Source organism: Oryctolagus cuniculus, chromosome 10 (genome assembly GCF_051225735.1).
Source record: "Oryctolagus cuniculus isolate XC-2025 breed Fujian yellow rabbit chromosome 10, ASM5122573v1, whole genome shotgun sequence".
In the NCBI taxonomy this organism is placed as follows: domain Eukaryota; kingdom Metazoa; phylum Chordata; class Mammalia; order Lagomorpha; family Leporidae; genus Oryctolagus; species Oryctolagus cuniculus.
In genome coordinates this window covers 74,495,594-74,515,299 of record NC_142876.1, presented here as the reverse complement: position 1 = coordinate 74,515,299, position 19,706 = coordinate 74,495,594, and the positions used below count along the sequence as shown (strand labels likewise).

Sequence of the window (19,706 nt, the reverse complement as noted above, 5' to 3'; positions counted from 1 at the left end):
CTGCCAGGTGGAGGGGTCGGGCTTCTGCCCCCTGCTGGAGCTGCGTTGGGGGTCGCAGGGGTCCCGGCGTGCGGGCTGGCGGATGGGGGCGTGGCTAGGCAGCCAGCCAAAGGCGAGCAAAAGGGGAGGGTGCCGCGGGGCAAAAGCCTACAGCACCCGGTATTCCCAGGCGGTCTCCCATCCAAGTACTAACCAGGCCCGACCCTGCTTAGCTTCCGAGATCAGACGAGATCGGGCGCGTTCAGGGTGGTATGGCCGTAGACGCCAGAGGCTGCCTCCAGGCCCCTCTTGAGTGCGCGCCCGCACAGCCGCCGCCGCCGCCGCCGCCGCCGCCGCCGCCGCCGCCGCCGCCGCCTCCTCCTCCTCCTCCTGCCCGCTCCCCGCTCTCACTCCCATTCCCATTCCCATTCCCATTCCCGCTCCCGCTCCCGCTGCCGCTTCTCCTCCGCCTCCTCCCTCTTTTCTCTTCTCTTCTCTTCTCCTCCTCCCCCCCCCTCCTCCTCAGCCGCCCTCCGCCTAGCCCTGCACCAGTGCCCGAACTCCAGCCCTCCGCCTGCCCAGCCCAGGACCTGCAGCACCGGGCGCCCAGTCGGCACGCTGCCGCCAAGCCAAGGGGAGCCAACCTCCTCCGGCTGCCGCTGGCCACAGGGAACTCCTACTCTCTCTTTCTAGGCCGGATCCCCTGCCTGCCGCCATCGCCCAGCCACACGCCAGCCGTGCCCGGCAGCCTCCACGCCTGCCCAGGGCTGCGCCCCGCGGCTCGCGGGTCCCGGCACCAGGGGGTTCGGCGCCCCACACCACCGCGGCCCGGGCCTTCCCTCCTACCCGGCCGCCAGCAGCCCCCCCACCGCTGACGCACAGGTCGCCCGCCCTCCCCCGGCACGGCCGCCGCGCCTCCACACACTCCCACGCCGCGAGGACAGCTGAGGGCCTGGGGACCCTTGTCCCCGCTCGGTCACGGGGGCCCAAGTGGGGCAGCAGGTCGGGAAGGAGGGCGGCAGCGCACGGAATCACCCCCGCCGCACGCTCGCGTGGGCACTCACACACACACACACACACACACACACACACGCCTACACAAGGGGCACACAGTCGCACACCCCGACACCCTTCGTGGCACAGAGGGATTTCCGTCCTCAGCGCCCGTTCCCTCACGGGAGGGTGGGGCGCTTCAGCGCGACCCGCACCCTCCAGCCCGGCAGCCAGTTCGAGACTGTCGCTCCCCCTCTTCATGGAGGAACGACACAGGACCCTGCGCTGTTCTTTCGTCTGCTCGGCCCTCCCCGGGTTTGCTGCTGGTTCTTCCCGGGTTGGCTACCGTCCCTTCCACCTCCGTGGAAGGGCGGTTCCCCCTGCCACATTCCCCACTTCCGCGGGGGAGCGGCACACCGCCGGCCGGCCGGCCGGCTCTCTCGGGGGCTGCACAGGTGTTCCCCTTAGATGTTCCTGGTGCATGTTGTCTCTCTCCTCCTTTATAGTCCTCTTCCGCCAATCCCAACTCGGCTGCCCACACGCCAAGTACGCTGCTCTCCTCCAATCAGGAGCAGGATCAGCTCCTGGAGGTCATCACTCAAGTTGGCAAGAGGCAGCTGCATAGAAGCTGTTTTCTCCTCTCCCAGCGCCATATTGTGGGAGAGCAGATGCATAGAATAAGTCTTAATTCCAGTAACTCAGTCCAATCCGAGTTGCTCCCCACAGAGACCACAGGCTGTGTGCTGCCTGCCTGCCACGGACCCTCTGTCCCGGGGAGGTCCTGTGGGCACGCAGCCTGTGGCCGCGGGTCTCTGCCTGGCCTGCCAAAAGGGTGCCCCGTTTGGATGCTGTGTGAGTCAGGGCTGATGGGGGAGAGGGGGACAGAGAGAGGAGAGAGAGACAGAGAGAGAGAGAGAAAGAGAGAGAGACGTGTAGGTGTTGGTGTAAGTCAGAGACAGAGGGAGAGGGTGCCTGTATTGCCTGCGAGGCTTGGTGTGGGGTCCCTCCTTTGCGCTCTGGAGGGCTTCCGCGGCTGTGGCGCGTGGCCGCCGCACGGCCAGGTGGCGCAGAGGGCCCGCGGGTTGGGCTGCGCGAGGCACCGGGCCCTGAGTGGTGGGCAACCGCGCCCTGGCGTCGTCTTCGGGCGGTGGTCGTGGTCGTGGTCGTGGTCACAGTCATTGGGCTCCCTGGGAGACAGGAGCCCGGGAGGGGCGGTGGGAGTGCAGGTGCCGGGAGCTGCTGGTGCGGCGGGCTGCGGGGTTGGGGCGGCCGGCAGGGGAGCGCCCTGGCGGGCGGTGAGTCGCTGGTTTGGGGTTGGAGGGGGCGCGCTGGATGGCGCGGGGCGTGGCCTGTGTCCCGGGGTGGGCCCCGGGGTTGGCGGTGGGGCTGCGGCAGCCGGGGACAGCTGGCCGGCCCGCCCGTGCCCGTGCCCGTGCCCGTGCCCAGGCCCAGGCCCAGGCCCAGGCCCGAGGCGCGGGCGGGCTGGGGCTGCCAGGTGGAGGGGTCGGGCTTCTGCCCCCTGCTGGAGCTGCGTTGGGGGTCGCAGGGGTCCCGGCGTGCGGGCTGGCGGATGGGGGCGTGGCTAGGCAGCCAGCCAAAGGCGAGCAAAAGGGGAGGGTGCCGCGGGGCAAAAGCCTACAGCACCCGGTATTCCCAGGCGGTCTCCCATCCAAGTACTAACCAGGCCCGACCCTGCTTAGCTTCCGAGATCAGACGAGATCGGGCGCGTTCAGGGTGGTATGGCCGTAGACGCCAGAGGCTGCCTCCAGGCCCCTCTTGAGTGCGCGCCCGCACAGCCGCCGCCGCCGCCGCCGCCGCCGCCTCCTCCTCCTCCTCCTCCTGCCCGCTCCCCGCTCTCACTCCCATTCCCATTCCCATTCCCGCTCCCGCTCCCGCTCCCGCTCCCGCTCCCGCTGCCGCTTCTCCTCCGCCTCCTCCCTCTTTTCTCTTCTCTTCTCTTCTCCTCCTCCCCCCCCCTCCTCCTCAGCCGCCCTCCGCCTAGCCCTGCACCAGTGCCCGAACTCCAGCCCTCCGCCTGCCCAGCCCAGGACCTGCAGCACCGGGCGCCCAGTCGGCACGCTGCCGCCAAGCCAAGGGGAGCCAACCTCCTCCGGCTGCCGCTGGCCACAGGGAACTCCTACTCTCTCTTTCTAGGCCGGATCCCCTGCCTGCCGCCATCGCCCAGCCACACGCCAGCCGTGCCCGGCAGCCTCCACGCCTGCCCAGGGCTGCGCCCCGCGGCTCGCGGGTCCCGGCACCAGGGGGTTCGGCGCCCCACACCACCGCGGCCCGGGCCTTCCCTCCTACCCGGCCGCCAGCAGCCCCCCCACCGCTGACGCACAGGTCGCCCGCCCTCCCCCGGCACGGCCGCCGCGCCTCCACACACTCCCACGCCGCGAGGACAGCTGAGGGCCTGGGGACCCTTGTCCCCGCTCGGTCACGGGGGCCCAAGTGGGGCAGCAGGTCGGGAAGGAGGGCGGCAGCGCACGGAATCACCCCCGCCGCACGCTCGCGTGGGCACTCACACACACACACACACACACACACACACACGCCTACACAAGGGGCACACAGTCGCACACCCCGACACCCTTCGTGGCACAGAGGGATTTCCGTCCTCAGCGCCCGTTCCCTCACGGGAGGGTGGGGCGCTTCAGCGCGACCCGCACCCTCCAGCCCGGCAGCCAGTTCGAGACTGTCGCTCCCCCTCTTCATGGAGGAACGACACAGGACCCTGCGCTGTTCTTTCGTCTGCTCGGCCCTCCCCGGGTTTGCTGCTGGTTCTTCCCGGGTTGGCTACCGTCCCTTCCACCTCCGTGGAAGGGCGGTTCCCCCTGCCACATTCCCCACTTCCGCGGGGGAGCGGCACACCGCCGGCCGGCCGGCCGGCTCTCTCGGGGGCTGCACAGGTGTTCCCCTTAGATGTTCCTGGTGCATGTTGTCTCTCTCCTCCTTTATAGTCCTCTTCCGCCAATCCCAACTCGGCTGCCCACACGCCAAGTACGCTGCTCTCCTCCAATCAGGAGCAGGATCAGCTCCTGGAGGTCATCACTCAAGTTGGCAAGAGGCAGCTGCATAGAAGCTGTTTTCTCCTCTCCCAGCGCCATATTGTGGGAGAGCAGATGCATAGAATAAGTCTTAATTCCAGTAACTCAGTCCAATCCGAGTTGCTCCCCACAGAGACCACAGGCTGTGTGCTGCCTGCCTGCCACGGACCCTCTGTCCCGGGGAGGTCCTGTGGGCACGCAGCCTGTGGCCGCGGGTCTCTGCCTGGCCTGCCAAAAGGGTGCCCCGTTTGGATGCTGTGTGAGTCAGGGCTGATGGGGGAGAGGGGGACAGAGAGAGGAGAGAGAGACAGAGAGAGAGAGAGAAAGAGAGAGAGACGTGTAGGTGTTGGTGTAAGTCAGAGACAGAGGGAGAGGGTGCCTGTATTGCCTGCGAGGCTTGGTGTGGGGTCCCTCCTTTGCGCTCTGGAGGGCTTCCGCGGCTGTGGCGCGTGGCCGCCGCACGGCCAGGTGGCGCAGAGGGCCCGCGGGTTGGGCTGCGCGAGGCACCGGGCCCTGAGTGGTGGGCAACCGCGCCCTGGCGTCGTCTTCGGGCGGTGGTCGTGGTCGTGGTCGTGGTCACAGTCATTGGGCTCCCTGGGAGACAGGAGCCCGGGAGGGGCGGTGGGAGTGCAGGTGCCGGGAGCTGCTGGTGCGGCGGGCTGCGGGGTTGGGGCGGCCGGCAGGGGAGCGCCCTGGCGGGCGGTGAGTCGCTGGTTTGGGGTTGGAGGGGGCGCGCTGGATGGCGCGGGGCGTGGCCTGTGTCCCGGGGTGGGCCCCGGGGTTGGCGGTGGGGCTGCGGCAGCCGGGGACAGCTGGCCGGCCCGCCCGTGCCCGTGCCCGTGCCCGTGCCCGTGCCCAGGCCCAGGCCCAGGCCCAGGCCCGAGGCGCGGGCGGGCTGGGGCTGCCAGGTGGAGGGGTCGGGCTTCTGCCCCCTGCTGGAGCTGCGTTGGGGGTCGCAGGGGTCCCGGCGTGCGGGCTGGCGGATGGGGGCGTGGCTAGGCAGCCAGCCAAAGGCGAGCAAAAGGGGAGGGTGCCGCGGGGCAAAAGCCTACAGCACCCGGTATTCCCAGGCGGTCTCCCATCCAAGTACTAACCAGGCCCGACCCTGCTTAGCTTCCGAGATCAGACGAGATCGGGCGCGTTCAGGGTGGTATGGCCGTAGACGCCAGAGGCTGCCTCCAGGCCCCTCTTGAGTGCGCGCCCGCACAGCCGCCGCCGCCGCCGCCGCCGCCGCCGCCGCCGCCGCCGCCTCCTCCTCCTCCTCCTGCCCGCTCCCCGCTCTCACTCCCATTCCCATTCCCATTCCCATTCCCGCTCCCGCTCCCGCTGCCGCTTCTCCTCCGCCTCCTCCCTCTTTTCTCTTCTCTTCTCTTCTCCTCCTCCCCCCCCCTCCTCCTCAGCCGCCCTCCGCCTAGCCCTGCACCAGTGCCCGAACTCCAGCCCTCCGCCTGCCCAGCCCAGGACCTGCAGCACCGGGCGCCCAGTCGGCACGCTGCCGCCAAGCCAAGGGGAGCCAACCTCCTCCGGCTGCCGCTGGCCACAGGGAACTCCTACTCTCTCTTTCTAGGCCGGATCCCCTGCCTGCCGCCATCGCCCAGCCACACGCCAGCCGTGCCCGGCAGCCTCCACGCCTGCCCAGGGCTGCGCCCCGCGGCTCGCGGGTCCCGGCACCAGGGGGTTCGGCGCCCCACACCACCGCGGCCCGGGCCTTCCCTCCTACCCGGCCGCCAGCAGCCCCCCCACCGCTGACGCACAGGTCGCCCGCCCTCCCCCGGCACGGCCGCCGCGCCTCCACACACTCCCACGCCGCGAGGACAGCTGAGGGCCTGGGGACCCTTGTCCCCGCTCGGTCACGGGGGCCCAAGTGGGGCAGCAGGTCGGGAAGGAGGGCGGCAGCGCACGGAATCACCCCCGCCGCACGCTCGCGTGGGCACTCACACACACACACACACACACACACACACACGCCTACACAAGGGGCACACAGTCGCACACCCCGACACCCTTCGTGGCACAGAGGGATTTCCGTCCTCAGCGCCCGTTCCCTCACGGGAGGGTGGGGCGCTTCAGCGCGACCCGCACCCTCCAGCCCGGCAGCCAGTTCGAGACTGTCGCTCCCCCTCTTCATGGAGGAACGACACAGGACCCTGCGCTGTTCTTTCGTCTGCTCGGCCCTCCCCGGGTTTGCTGCTGGTTCTTCCCGGGTTGGCTACCGTCCCTTCCACCTCCGTGGAAGGGCGGTTCCCCCTGCCACATTCCCCACTTCCGCGGGGGAGCGGCACACCGCCGGCCGGCCGGCCGGCTCTCTCGGGGGCTGCACAGGTGTTCCCCTTAGATGTTCCTGGTGCATGTTGTCTCTCTCCTCCTTTATAGTCCTCTTCCGCCAATCCCAACTCGGCTGCCCACACGCCAAGTACGCTGCTCTCCTCCAATCAGGAGCAGGATCAGCTCCTGGAGGTCATCACTCAAGTTGGCAAGAGGCAGCTGCATAGAAGCTGTTTTCTCCTCTCCCAGCGCCATATTGTGGGAGAGCAGATGCATAGAATAAGTCTTAATTCCAGTAACTCAGTCCAATCCGAGTTGCTCCCCACAGAGACCACAGGCTGTGTGCTGCCTGCCTGCCACGGACCCTCTGTCCCGGGGAGGTCCTGTGGGCACGCAGCCTGTGGCCGCGGGTCTCTGCCTGGCCTGCCAAAAGGGTGCCCCGTTTGGATGCTGTGTGAGTCAGGGCTGATGGGGGAGAGGGGGACAGAGAGAGGAGAGAGAGACAGAGAGAGAGAGAGAAAGAGAGAGAGACGTGTAGGTGTTGGTGTAAGTCAGAGACAGAGGGAGAGGGTGCCTGTATTGCCTGCGAGGCTTGGTGTGGGGTCCCTCCTTTGCGCTCTGGAGGGCTTCCGCGGCTGTGGCGCGTGGCCGCCGCACGGCCAGGTGGCGCAGAGGGCCCGCGGGTTGGGCTGCGCGAGGCACCGGGCCCTGAGTGGTGGGCAACCGCGCCCTGGCGTCGTCTTCGGGCGGTGGTCGTGGTCGTGGTCGTGGTCACAGTCATTGGGCTCCCTGGGAGACAGGAGCCCGGGAGGGGCGGTGGGAGTGCAGGTGCCGGGAGCTGCTGGTGCGGCGGGCTGCGGGGTTGGGGCGGCCGGCAGGGGAGCGCCCTGGCGGGCGGTGAGTCGCTGGTTTGGGGTTGGAGGGGGCGCGCTGGATGGCGCGGGGCGTGGCCTGTGTCCCGGGGTGGGCCCCGGGGTTGGCGGTGGGGCTGCGGCAGCCGGGGACAGCTGGCCGGCCCGCCCGTGCCCGTGCCCGTGCCCGTGCCCGTGCCCAGGCCCAGGCCCAGGCCCAGGCCCGAGGCGCGGGCGGGCTGGGGCTGCCAGGTGGAGGGGTCGGGCTTCTGCCCCCTGCTGGAGCTGCGTTGGGGGTCGCAGGGGTCCCGGCGTGCGGGCTGGCGGATGGGGGCGTGGCTAGGCAGCCAGCCAAAGGCGAGCAAAAGGGGAGGGTGCCGCGGGGCAAAAGCCTACAGCACCCGGTATTCCCAGGCGGTCTCCCATCCAAGTACTAACCAGGCCCGACCCTGCTTAGCTTCCGAGATCAGACGAGATCGGGCGCGTTCAGGGTGGTATGGCCGTAGACGCCAGAGGCTGCCTCCAGGCCCCTCTTGAGTGCGCGCCCGCACAGCCGCCGCCGCCGCCGCCGCCGCCGCCTCCTCCTCCTCCTCCTCCTCCTGCCCGCTCCCCGCTCTCACTCCCATTCCCATTCCCATTCCCGCTCCCGCTCCCGCTCCCGCTGCCGCTTCTCCTCCGCCTCCTCCCTCTTTTCTCTTCTCTTCTCTTCTCCTCCTCCCCCCCCCTCCTCCTCAGCCGCCCTCCGCCTAGCCCTGCACCAGTGCCCGAACTCCAGCCCTCCGCCTGCCCAGCCCAGGACCTGCAGCACCGGGCGCCCAGTCGGCACGCTGCCGCCAAGCCAAGGGGAGCCAACCTCCTCCGGCTGCCGCTGGCCACAGGGAACTCCTACTCTCTCTTTCTAGGCCGGATCCCCTGCCTGCCGCCATCGCCCAGCCACACGCCAGCCGTGCCCGGCAGCCTCCACGCCTGCCCAGGGCTGCGCCCCGCGGCTCGCGGGTCCCGGCACCAGGGGGTTCGGCGCCCCACACCACCGCGGCCCGGGCCTTCCCTCCTACCCGGCCGCCAGCAGCCCCCCCACCGCTGACGCACAGGTCGCCCGCCCTCCCCCGGCACGGCCGCCGCGCCTCCACACACTCCCACGCCGCGAGGACAGCTGAGGGCCTGGGGACCCTTGTCCCCGCTCGGTCACGGGGGCCCAAGTGGGGCAGCAGGTCGGGAAGGAGGGCGGCAGCGCACGGAATCACCCCCGCCGCACGCTCGCGTGGGCACTCACACACACACACACACACACACACACGCCTACACAAGGGGCACACAGTCGCACACCCCGACACCCTTCGTGGCACAGAGGGATTTCCGTCCTCAGCGCCCGTTCCCTCACGGGAGGGTGGGGCGCTTCAGCGCGACCCGCACCCTCCAGCCCGGCAGCCAGTTCGAGACTGTCGCTCCCCCTCTTCATGGAGGAACGACACAGGACCCTGCGCTGTTCTTTCGTCTGCTCGGCCCTCCCCGGGTTTGCTGCTGGTTCTTCCCGGGTTGGCTACCGTCCCTTCCACCTCCGTGGAAGGGCGGTTCCCCCTGCCACATTCCCCACTTCCGCGGGGGAGCGGCACACCGCCGGCCGGCCGGCCGGCTCTCTCGGGGGCTGCACAGGTGTTCCCCTTAGATGTTCCTGGTGCATGTTGTCTCTCTCCTCCTTTATAGTCCTCTTCCGCCAATCCCAACTCGGCTGCCCACACGCCAAGTACGCTGCTCTCCTCCAATCAGGAGCAGGATCAGCTCCTGGAGGTCATCACTCAAGTTGGCAAGAGGCAGCTGCATAGAAGCTGTTTTCTCCTCTCCCAGCGCCATATTGTGGGAGAGCAGATGCATAGAATAAGTCTTAATTCCAGTAACTCAGTCCAATCCGAGTTGCTCCCCACAGAGACCACAGGCTGTGTGCTGCCTGCCTGCCACGGACCCTCTGTCCCGGGGAGGTCCTGTGGGCACGCAGCCTGTGGCCGCGGGTCTCTGCCTGGCCTGCCAAAAGGGTGCCCCGTTTGGATGCTGTGTGAGTCAGGGCTGATGGGGGAGAGGGGGACAGAGAGAGGAGAGAGAGACAGAGAGAGAGAGAGAAAGAGAGAGAGACGTGTAGGTGTTGGTGTAAGTCAGAGACAGAGGGAGAGGGTGCCTGTATTGCCTGCGAGGCTTGGTGTGGGGTCCCTCCTTTGCGCTCTGGAGGGCTTCCGCGGCTGTGGCGCGTGGCCGCCGCACGGCCAGGTGGCGCAGAGGGCCCGCGGGTTGGGCTGCGCGAGGCACCGGGCCCTGAGTGGTGGGCAACCGCGCCCTGGCGTCGTCTTCGGGCGGTGGTCGTGGTCGTGGTCGTGGTCACAGTCATTGGGCTCCCTGGGAGACAGGAGCCCGGGAGGGGCGGTGGGAGTGCAGGTGCCGGGAGCTGCTGGTGCGGCGGGCTGCGGGGTTGGGGCGGCCGGCAGGGGAGCGCCCTGGCGGGCGGTGAGTCGCTGGTTTGGGGTTGGAGGGGGCGCGCTGGATGGCGCGGGGCGTGGCCTGTGTCCCGGGGTGGGCCCCGGGGTTGGCGGTGGGGCTGCGGCAGCCGGGGACAGCTGGCCGGCCCGCCCGTGCCCGTGCCCGTGCCCGTGCCCGTGCCCAGGCCCAGGCCCGAGGCGCGGGCGGGCTGGGGCTGCCAGGTGGAGGGGTCGGGCTTCTGCCCCCTGCTGGAGCTGCGTTGGGGGTCGCAGGGGTCCCGGCGTGCGGGCTGGCGGATGGGGGCGTGGCTAGGCAGCCAGCCAAAGGCGAGCAAAAGGGGAGGGTGCCGCGGGGCAAAAGCCTACAGCACCCGGTATTCCCAGGCGGTCTCCCATCCAAGTACTAACCAGGCCCGACCCTGCTTAGCTTCCGAGATCAGACGAGATCGGGCGCGTTCAGGGTGGTATGGCCGTAGACGCCAGAGGCTGCCTCCAGGCCCCTCTTGAGTGCGCGCCCGCACAGCCGCCGCCGCCGCCGCCGCCGCCGCCGCCTCCTCCTCCTCCTCCTCCTCCTGCCCGCTCCCCGCTCTCACTCCCATTCCCATTCCCATTCCCATTCCCGCTCCCGCTCCCGCTGCCGCTTCTCCTCCGCCTCCTCCCTCTTTTCTCTTCTCTTCTCTTCTCCTCCTCCCCCCCCCTCCTCCTCAGCCGCCCTCCGCCTAGCCCTGCACCAGTGCCCGAACTCCAGCCCTCCGCCTGCCCAGCCCAGGACCTGCAGCACCGGGCGCCCAGTCGGCACGCTGCCGCCAAGCCAAGGGGAGCCAACCTCCTCCGGCTGCCGCTGGCCACAGGGAACTCCTACTCTCTCTTTCTAGGCCGGATCCCCTGCCTGCCGCCATCGCCCAGCCACACGCCAGCCGTGCCCGGCAGCCTCCACGCCTGCCCAGGGCTGCGCCCCGCGGCTCGCGGGTCCCGGCACCAGGGGGTTCGGCGCCCCACACCACCGCGGCCCGGGCCTTCCCTCCTACCCGGCCGCCAGCAGCCCCCCCACCGCTGACGCACAGGTCGCCCGCCCTCCCCCGGCACGGCCGCCGCGCCTCCACACACTCCCACGCCGCGAGGACAGCTGAGGGCCTGGGGACCCTTGTCCCCGCTCGGTCACGGGGGCCCAAGTGGGGCAGCAGGTCGGGAAGGAGGGCGGCAGCGCACGGAATCACCCCCGCCGCACGCTCGCGTGGGCACTCACACACACACACACACACACACACACACACGCCTACACAAGGGGCACACAGTCGCACACCCCGACACCCTTCGTGGCACAGAGGGATTTCCGTCCTCAGCGCCCGTTCCCTCACGGGAGGGTGGGGCGCTTCAGCGCGACCCGCACCCTCCAGCCCGGCAGCCAGTTCGAGACTGTCGCTCCCCCTCTTCATGGAGGAACGACACAGGACCCTGCGCTGTTCTTTCGTCTGCTCGGCCCTCCCCGGGTTTGCTGCTGGTTCTTCCCGGGTTGGCTACCGTCCCTTCCACCTCCGTGGAAGGGCGGTTCCCCCTGCCACATTCCCCACTTCCGCGGGGGAGCGGCACACCGCCGGCCGGCCGGCCGGCTCTCTCGGGGGCTGCACAGGTGTTCCCCTTAGATGTTCCTGGTGCATGTTGTCTCTCTCCTCCTTTATAGTCCTCTTCCGCCAATCCCAACTCGGCTGCCCACACGCCAAGTACGCTGCTCTCCTCCAATCAGGAGCAGGATCAGCTCCTGGAGGTCATCACTCAAGTTGGCAAGAGGCAGCTGCATAGAAGCTGTTTTCTCCTCTCCCAGCGCCATATTGTGGGAGAGCAGATGCATAGAATAAGTCTTAATTCCAGTAACTCAGTCCAATCCGAGTTGCTCCCCACAGAGACCACAGGCTGTGTGCTGCCTGCCTGCCACGGACCCTCTGTCCCGGGGAGGTCCTGTGGGCACGCAGCCTGTGGCCGCGGGTCTCTGCCTGGCCTGCCAAAAGGGTGCCCCGTTTGGATGCTGTGTGAGTCAGGGCTGATGGGGGAGAGGGGGACAGAGAGAGGAGAGAGAGACAGAGAGAGAGAGAGAAAGAGAGAGAGACGTGTAGGTGTTGGTGTAAGTCAGAGACAGAGGGAGAGGGTGCCTGTATTGCCTGCGAGGCTTGGTGTGGGGTCCCTCCTTTGCGCTCTGGAGGGCTTCCGCGGCTGTGGCGCGTGGCCGCCGCACGGCCAGGTGGCGCAGAGGGCCCGCGGGTTGGGCTGCGCGAGGCACCGGGCCCTGAGTGGTGGGCAACCGCGCCCTGGCGTCGTCTTCGGGCGGTGGTCGTGGTCGTGGTCGTGGTCACAGTCATTGGGCTCCCTGGGAGACAGGAGCCCGGGAGGGGCGGTGGGAGTGCAGGTGCCGGGAGCTGCTGGTGCGGCGGGCTGCGGGGTTGGGGCGGCCGGCAGGGGAGCGCCCTGGCGGGCGGTGAGTCGCTGGTTTGGGGTTGGAGGGGGCGCGCTGGATGGCGCGGGGCGTGGCCTGTGTCCCGGGGTGGGCCCCGGGGTTGGCGGTGGGGCTGCGGCAGCCGGGGACAGCTGGCCGGCCCGCCCGTGCCCGTGCCCGTGCCCGTGCCCGTGCCCAGGCCCAGGCCCAGGCCCAGGCCCGAGGCGCGGGCGGGCTGGGGCTGCCAGGTGGAGGGGTCGGGCTTCTGCCCCCTGCTGGAGCTGCGTTGGGGGTCGCAGGGGTCCCGGCGTGCGGGCTGGCGGATGGGGGCGTGGCTAGGCAGCCAGCCAAAGGCGAGCAAAAGGGGAGGGTGCCGCGGGGCAAAAGCCTACAGCACCCGGTATTCCCAGGCGGTCTCCCATCCAAGTACTAACCAGGCCCGACCCTGCTTAGCTTCCGAGATCAGACGAGATCGGGCGCGTTCAGGGTGGTATGGCCGTAGACGCCAGAGGCTGCCTCCAGGCCCCTCTTGAGTGCGCGCCCGCACAGCCGCCGCCGCCGCCGCCGCCGCCGCCTCCTCCTCCTCCTCCTCCTGCCCGCTCCCCGCTCTCACTCCCATTCCCATTCCCATTCCCGCTCCCGCTCCCGCTCCCGCTCCCGCTCCCGCTGCCGCTTCTCCTCCGCCTCCTCCCTCTTTTCTCTTCTCTTCTCCTCCTCCCCCCCCCTCCTCCTCAGCCGCCCTCCGCCTAGCCCTGCACCAGTGCCCGAACTCCAGCCCTCCGCCTGCCCAGCCCAGGACCTGCAGCACCGGGCGCCCAGTCGGCACGCTGCCGCCAAGCCAAGGGGAGCCAACCTCCTCCGGCTGCCGCTGGCCACAGGGAACTCCTACTCTCTCTTTCTAGGCCGGATCCCCTGCCTGCCGCCATCGCCCAGCCACACGCCAGCCGTGCCCGGCAGCCTCCACGCCTGCCCAGGGCTGCGCCCCGCGGCTCGCGGGTCCCGGCACCAGGGGGTTCGGCGCCCCACACCACCGCGGCCCGGGCCTTCCCTCCTACCCGGCCGCCAGCAGCCCCCCCACCGCTGACGCACAGGTCGCCCGCCCTCCCCCGGCACGGCCGCCGCGCCTCCACACACTCCCACGCCGCGAGGACAGCTGAGGGCCTGGGGACCCTTGTCCCCGCTCGGTCACGGGGGCCCAAGTGGGGCAGCAGGTCGGGAAGGAGGGCGGCAGCGCACGGAATCACCCCCGCCGCACGCTCGCGTGGGCACTCACACACACACACACACACACACACACACACGCCTACACAAGGGGCACACAGTCGCACACCCCGACACCCTTCGTGGCACAGAGGGATTTCCGTCCTCAGCGCCCGTTCCCTCACGGGAGGGTGGGGCGCTTCAGCGCGACCCGCACCCTCCAGCCCGGCAGCCAGTTCGAGACTGTCGCTCCCCCTCTTCATGGAGGAACGACACAGGACCCTGCGCTGTTCTTTCGTCTGCTCGGCCCTCCCCGGGTTTGCTGCTGGTTCTTCCCGGGTTGGCTACCGTCCCTTCCACCTCCGTGGAAGGGCGGTTCCCCCTGCCACATTCCCCACTTCCGCGGGGGAGCGGCACACCGCCGGCCGGCCGGCCGGCTCTCTCGGGGGCTGCACAGGTGTTCCCCTTAGATGTTCCTGGTGCATGTTGTCTCTCTCCTCCTTTATAGTCCTCTTCCGCCAATCCCAACTCGGCTGCCCACACGCCAAGTACGCTGCTCTCCTCCAATCAGGAGCAGGATCAGCTCCTGGAGGTCATCACTCAAGTTGGCAAGAGGCAGCTGCATAGAAGCTGTTTTCTCCTCTCCCAGCGCCATATTGTGGGAGAGCAGATGCATAGAATAAGTCTTAATTCCAGTAACTCAGTCCAATCCGAGTTGCTCCCCACAGAGACCACAGGCTGTGTGCTGCCTGCCTGCCACGGACCCTCTGTCCCGGGGAGGTCCTGTGGGCACGCAGCCTGTGGCCGCGGGTCTCTGCCTGGCCTGCCAAAAGGGTGCCCCGTTTGGATGCTGTGTGAGTCAGGGCTGATGGGGGAGAGGGGGACAGAGAGAGGAGAGAGAGACAGAGAAAGAGAGAGAGACGTGTAGGTGTTGGTGTAAGTCAGAGACAGAGGGAGAGGGTGCCTGTATTGCCTGCGAGGCTTGGTGTGGGGTCCCTCCTTTGCGCTCTGGAGGGCTTCCGCGGCTGTGGCGCGTGGCCGCCGCACGGCCAGGTGGCGCAGAGGGCCCGCGGGTTGGGCTGCGCGAGGCACCGGGCCCTGAGTGGTGGGCAACCGCGCCCTGGCGTCGTCTTCGGGCGGTGGTCGTGGTCGTGGTCGTGGTCACAGTCATTGGGCTCCCTGGGAGACAGGAGCCCGGGAGGGGCGGTGGGAGTGCAGGTGCCGGGAGCTGCTGGTGCGGCGGGCTGCGGGGTTGGGGCGGCCGGCAGGGGAGCGCCCTGGCGGGCGGTGAGTCGCTGGTTTGGGGTTGGAGGGGGCGCGCTGGATGGCGCGGGGCGTGGCCTGTGTCCCGGGGTGGGCCCCGGGGTTGGCGGTGGGGCTGCGGCAGCCGGGGACAGCTGGCCGGCCCGCCCGTGCCCGTGCCCGTGCCCGTGCCCGTGCCCAGGCCCAGGCCCAGGCCCAGGCCCGAGGCGCGGGCGGGCTGGGGCTGCCAGGTGGAGGGGTCGGGCTTCTGCCCCCTGCTGGAGCTGCGTTGGGGGTCGCAGGGGTCCCGGCGTGCGGGCTGGCGGATGGGGGCGTGGCTAGGCAGCCAGCCAAAGGCGAGCAAAAGGGGAGGGTGCCGCGGGGCAAAAGCCTACAGCACCCGGTATTCCCAGGCGGTCTCCCATCCAAGTAGTAACCAGGCCCGACCCTGCTTAGCTTCCGAGATCAGACGAGATCGGGCGCGTTCAGGGTGGTATGGCCGTAGACGCCAGAGGCTGCCTCCAGGCCCCTCTTGAGTGCGCGCCCGCACAGCCGCCGCCGCCGCCGCCGCCGCCGCCTCCTCCTCCTCCTCCTCCTGCCCGCTCCCCGCTCTCACTCCCATTCCCATTCCCATTCCCATTCCCGCTCCCGCTCCCGCTGCCGCTTCTCCTCCGCCTCCTCCCTCTTTTCTCTTCTCTTCTCTTCTCCTCCTCCCCCCCCCTCCTCCTCAGCCGCCCTCCGCCTAGCCCTGCACCAGTGCCCGAACTCCAGCCCTCCGCCTGCCCAGCCCAGGACCTGCAGCACCGGGCGCCCAGTCGGCACGCTGCCGCCAAGCCAAGGGGAGCCAACCTCCTCCGGCTGCCGCTGGCCACAGGGAACTCCTACTCTCTCTTTCTAGGCCGGATCCCCTGCCTGCCGCCATCGCCCAGCCACACGCCAGCCGTGCCCGGCAGCCTCCACGCCTGCCCAGGGCTGCGCCCCGCGGCTCGCGGGTCCCGGCACCAGGGGGTTCGGCGCCCCACACCACCGCGGCCCGGGCCTTCCCTCCTACCCGGCCGCCAGCAGCCCCCCCACCGCTGACGCACAGGTCGCCCGCCCTCCCCCGGCACGGCCGCCGCGCCTCCACACACTCCCACGCCGCGAGGACAGCTGAGGGCCTGGGGACCCTTGTCCCCGCTCGGTCACGGGGGCCCAAGTGGGGCAGCAGGTCGGGAAGGAGGGCGGCAGCGCACGGAATCACCCCCGCCGCACGCTCGCGTGGGCACTCACACACACACACACACACACACACACACGCCTACACAAGGGGCACACAGTCGCACACCCCGACACCCTTCGTGGCACAGAGGGATTTCCGTCCTCAGCGCCCGTTCCCTCACGGGAGGGTGGGGCGCTTCAGCGCGACCCGCACCCTCCAGCCCGGCAGCCAGTTCGAGACTGTCGCTCCCCCTCTTCATGGAGGAACGACACAGGACCCTGCGCTGTTCTTTCGTCTGCTCGGCCCTCCCCGGGTTTGCTGCTGGTTCTTCCCGGGTTGGCTACCGTCCCTTCCACCTCCGTGGAAGGGCGGTTCCCCCTGCCACATTCCCCACTTCCGCGGGGGAGCGGCACACCGCCGGCCGGCCGGCCGGCTCTCTCGGGGGCTGCACAGGTGTTCCCCTTAGATGTTCCTGGTGCATGTTGTCTCTCTCCTCCTTTATAGTCCTCTTCCGCCAATCCCAACTCGGCTGCCCACACGCCAAGTACGCTGCTCTCCTCCAATCAGGAGCAGGATCAGCTCCTGGAGGTCATCACTCAAGTTGGCAAGAGGCAGCTGCATAGAAGCTGTTTTCTCCTCTCCCAGCGCCATATTGTGGGAGAGCAGATGCATAGAATAAGTCTTAATTCCAGTAACTCAGTCCAATCCGAGTTGCTCCCCACAGAGACCACAGGCTGTGTGCTGCCTGCCTGCCACGGACCCTCTGTCCCGGGGAGGTCCTGTGGGCACGCAGCCTGTGGCCGCGGGTCTCTGCCTGGCCTGCCAAAAGGGTGCCCCGTTTGGATGCTGTGTGAGTCAGGGCTGATGGGGGAGAGGGGGACAGAGAGAGGAGAGAGAGACAGAGAGAGAGAGAGAAAGAGAGAGAGACGTGTAGGTGTTGGTGTAAGTCAGAGACAGAGGGAGAGGGTGCCTGTATTGCCTGCGAGGCTTGGTGTGGGGTCCCTCCTTTGCGCTCTGGAGGGCTTCCGCGGCTGTGGCGCGTGGCCGCCGCACGGCCAGGTGGCGCAGAGGGCCCGCGGGTTGGGCTGCGCGAGGCACCGGGCCCTGAGTGGTGGGCAACCGCGCCCTGGCGTCGTCTTCGGGCGGTGGTCGTGGTCGTGGTCGTGGTCACAGTCATTGGGCTCCCTGGGAGACAGGAGCCCGGGAGGGGCGGTGGGAGTGCAGGTGCCGGGAGCTGCTGGTGCGGCGGGCTGCGGGGTTGGGGCGGCCGGCAGGGGAGCGCCCTGGCGGGCGGTGAGTCGCTGGTTTGGGGTTGGAGGGGGCGCGCTGGATGGCGCGGGGCGTGGCCTGTGTCCCGGGGTGGGCCCCGGGGTTGGCGGTGGGGCTGCGGCAGCCGGGGACAGCTGGCCGGCCCGCCCGTGCCCGTGCCCGTGCCCGTGCCCGTGCCCGTGCCCAGGCCCAGGCCCAGGCCCGAGGCGCGGGCGGGCTGGGGCTGCCAGGTGGAGGGGTCGGGCTTCTGCCCCCTGCTGGAGCTGCGTTGGGGGTCGCAGGGGTCCCGGCGTGCGGGCTGGCGGATGGGGGCGTGGCTAGGCAGCCAGCCAAAGGCGAGCAAAAGGGGAGGGTGCCGCGGGGCAAAAGCCTACAGCACCCGGTATTCCCAGGCGGTCTCCCATCCAAGTACTAACCAGGCCCGACCCTGCTTAGCTTCCGAGATCAGACGAGATCGGGCGCGTTCAGGGTGGTATGGCCGTAGACGCCAGAGGCTGCCTCCAGGCCCCTCTTGAGTGCGCGCCCGCACAGCCGCCGCCGCCGCCGCCGCCGCCGCCTCCTCCTCCTCCTCCTCCTCCTCCTGCCCGCTCCCCGCTCTCACTCCCATTCCCATTCCCATTCCCATTCCCGCTCCCGCTCCCGCTGCCGCTTCTCCTCCGCCTCCTCCCTCTTTTCTCTTCTCTTCTCTTCTCCTCCTCCCCCCCCTCCTCCTCAGCCGCCCTCCGCCTAGCCCTGCACCAGTGCCCGAACTCCAGCCCTCCGCCTGCCCAGCCCAGGACCTGCAGCACCGGGCGCCCAGTCGGCACGCTGCCGCCAAGCCAAGGGGAGCCAACCTCCTCCGGCTGCCGCTGGCCACAGGGAACTCCTACTCTCTCTTTCTAGGCCGGATCCCCTGCCTGCCGCCATCGCCCAGCCACACGCCAGCCGTGCCCGGCAGCCTCCACGCCTGCCCAGGGCTGCGCCCCGCGGCTCGCGGGTCCCGGCACCAGGGGGTTCGGCGCCCCACACCACCGCGGCCCGGGCCTTCCCTCCTACCCGGCCGCCAGCAGCCCCCCCACCGCTGACGCACAGGTCGCCCGCCCTCCCCCGGCACGGCCGCCGCGCCTCCACACACTCCCACGCCGCGAGGACAGCTGAGGGCCTGGGGACCCTTGTCCCCGCTCGGTCACGGGGGCCCAAGTGGGGCAGCAGGTCGGGAAGGAGGGCGGCAGCGCACGGAATCACCCCCGCCGCACGCTCGCGTGGGCACTCACACACACACACACACACACACACACACGCCTACACAAGGGGCACACAGTCGCACACCCCGACACCCTTCGTGGCACAGAGGGATTTCCGTCCTCAGCGCCCGTTCCCTCACGGGAGGGTGGGGCGCTTCAGCGCGACCCGCACCCTCCAGCCCGGCAGCCAGTTCGAGACTGTCGCTCCCCCTCTTCATGGAGGAACGACACAGGACCCTGCGCTGTTCTTTCGTCTGCTCGGCCCTCCCCGGGTTTGCTGCTGGTTCTTCCCGGGTTGGCTACCGTCCCTTCCACCTCCGTGGAAGGGCGGTTCCCCCTGCCACATTCCCCACTTCCGCGGGGGAGCGGCACACCGCCGGCCGGCCGGCCGGCTCTCTCGGGGGCTGCACAGGTGTTCCCCTTAGATGTTCCTGGTGCATGTTGTCTCTCTCCTCCTTTATAGTCCTCTTCCGCCAATCCCAACTCGGCTGCCCACACGCCAAGTACGCTGCTCTCCTCCAATCAGGAGCAGGATCAGCTCCTGGAGGTCATCACTCAAGTTGGCAAGAGGCAGCTGCATAGAAGCTGTTTTCTCCTCTCCCAGCGCCATATTGTGGGAGAGCAGATGCATAGAATAAGTCTTAATTCCAGTAACTCAGTCCAATCCGAGTTGCTCCCCACAGAGACCACAGGCTGTGTGCTGCCTGCCTGCCACGGACCCTCTGTCCCGGGGAGGTCCTGTGGGCACGCAGCCTGTGGCCGCGGGTCTCTGCCTGGCCTGCCAAAAGGGTGCCCCGTTTGGATGCTGTGTGAGTCAGGGCTGATGGGGGAGAGGGGGACAGAGAGAGGAGAGAGAGACAGAGAGAGAGAGAGAAAGAGAGAGAGACGTGTAGGTGTTGGTGTAAGTCAGAGACAGAGGGAGAGGGTGCCTGTATTGCCTGCGAGGCTTGGTGTGGGGTCCCTCCTTTGCGCTCTGGAGGGCTTCCGCGGCTGTGGCGCGTGGCCGCCGCACGGCCAGGTGGCGCAGAGGGCCCGCGGGTTGGGCTGCGCGAGGCACCGGGCCCTGAGTGGTGGGCAACCGCGCCCTGGCGTCGTCTTCGGGCGGTGGTCGTGGTCGTGGTCGTGGTCACAGTCATTGGGCTCCCTGGGAGACAGGAGCCCGGGAGGGGCGGTGGGAGTGCAGGTGCCAGGAGCTGCTGGTGCGGCGGGCTGCGGGGTTGGGGCGGCCGGCAGGGGAGCGCCCTGGCGGGCGGTGAGTCGCTGGTTTGGGGTTGGAGGGGGCGCGCTGGATGGCGCGGGGCGTGGCCTGTGTCCCGGGGTGGGCCCCGGGGTTGGCGGTGGGGCTGCGGCAGCCGGGGACAGCTGGCCGGCCCGCCCGTGCCCGTGCCCGTGCCCGTGCCCGTGCCCAGGCCCAGGCCCAGGCCCAGGCCCGAGGCGCGGGCGGGCTGGGGCTGCCAGGTGGAGGGGTCGGGCTTCTGCCCCCTGCTGGAGCTGCGTTGGGGGTCGCAGGGGTCCCGGCGTGCGGGCTGGCGGATGGGGGCGTGGC

At 69.6% G+C, this 19,706-nt stretch overlaps 8 non-coding genes across 8 annotated transcripts; all 8 read right to left on the bottom strand.

Annotated features, from left to right (window-relative positions):
• Positions 1 to 144: 144 nt before the first annotated feature.
• Positions 145 to 263, bottom strand: LOC149124214 (5S ribosomal RNA). Its single transcript, XR_016215428.1, has one exon. It is a non-coding gene; the product is annotated as a 5S ribosomal RNA (ribosomal RNA).
• Positions 264 to 2,604: 2,341 nt separating this feature from the next.
• LOC149124213 (5S ribosomal RNA) lies at positions 2,605 to 2,723 on the bottom strand. The gene has a single exon (XR_016215427.1). It is a non-coding gene; the product is annotated as a 5S ribosomal RNA (ribosomal RNA).
• A 2,341-nt stretch (positions 2,724 to 5,064) lies between these two features.
• Positions 5,065 to 5,183, bottom strand: LOC149124212 (5S ribosomal RNA). The gene has a single exon (XR_016215426.1). It is a non-coding gene; the product is annotated as a 5S ribosomal RNA (ribosomal RNA).
• Positions 5,184 to 7,524: 2,341 nt separating this feature from the next.
• On the bottom strand, positions 7,525 to 7,643 carry LOC149124211 (5S ribosomal RNA). The gene has a single exon (XR_016215425.1). It is a non-coding gene; the product is annotated as a 5S ribosomal RNA (ribosomal RNA).
• Positions 7,644 to 9,959: 2,316 nt separating this feature from the next.
• Positions 9,960 to 10,078, bottom strand: LOC149124210 (5S ribosomal RNA). Its single transcript, XR_016215424.1, has one exon. It is a non-coding gene; the product is annotated as a 5S ribosomal RNA (ribosomal RNA).
• Positions 10,079 to 12,413: 2,335 nt separating this feature from the next.
• Positions 12,414 to 12,532, bottom strand: LOC149124209 (5S ribosomal RNA). The gene has a single exon (XR_016215423.1). It is a non-coding gene; the product is annotated as a 5S ribosomal RNA (ribosomal RNA).
• A 2,326-nt stretch (positions 12,533 to 14,858) lies between these two features.
• On the bottom strand, positions 14,859 to 14,977 carry LOC149124208 (5S ribosomal RNA). The gene has a single exon (XR_016215637.1). It is a non-coding gene; the product is annotated as a 5S ribosomal RNA (ribosomal RNA).
• Positions 14,978 to 17,304: 2,327 nt separating this feature from the next.
• Positions 17,305 to 17,423, bottom strand: LOC149124207 (5S ribosomal RNA). Its single transcript, XR_016215422.1, has one exon. It is a non-coding gene; the product is annotated as a 5S ribosomal RNA (ribosomal RNA).
• Positions 17,424 to 19,706: the final 2,283 nt, after the last annotated feature.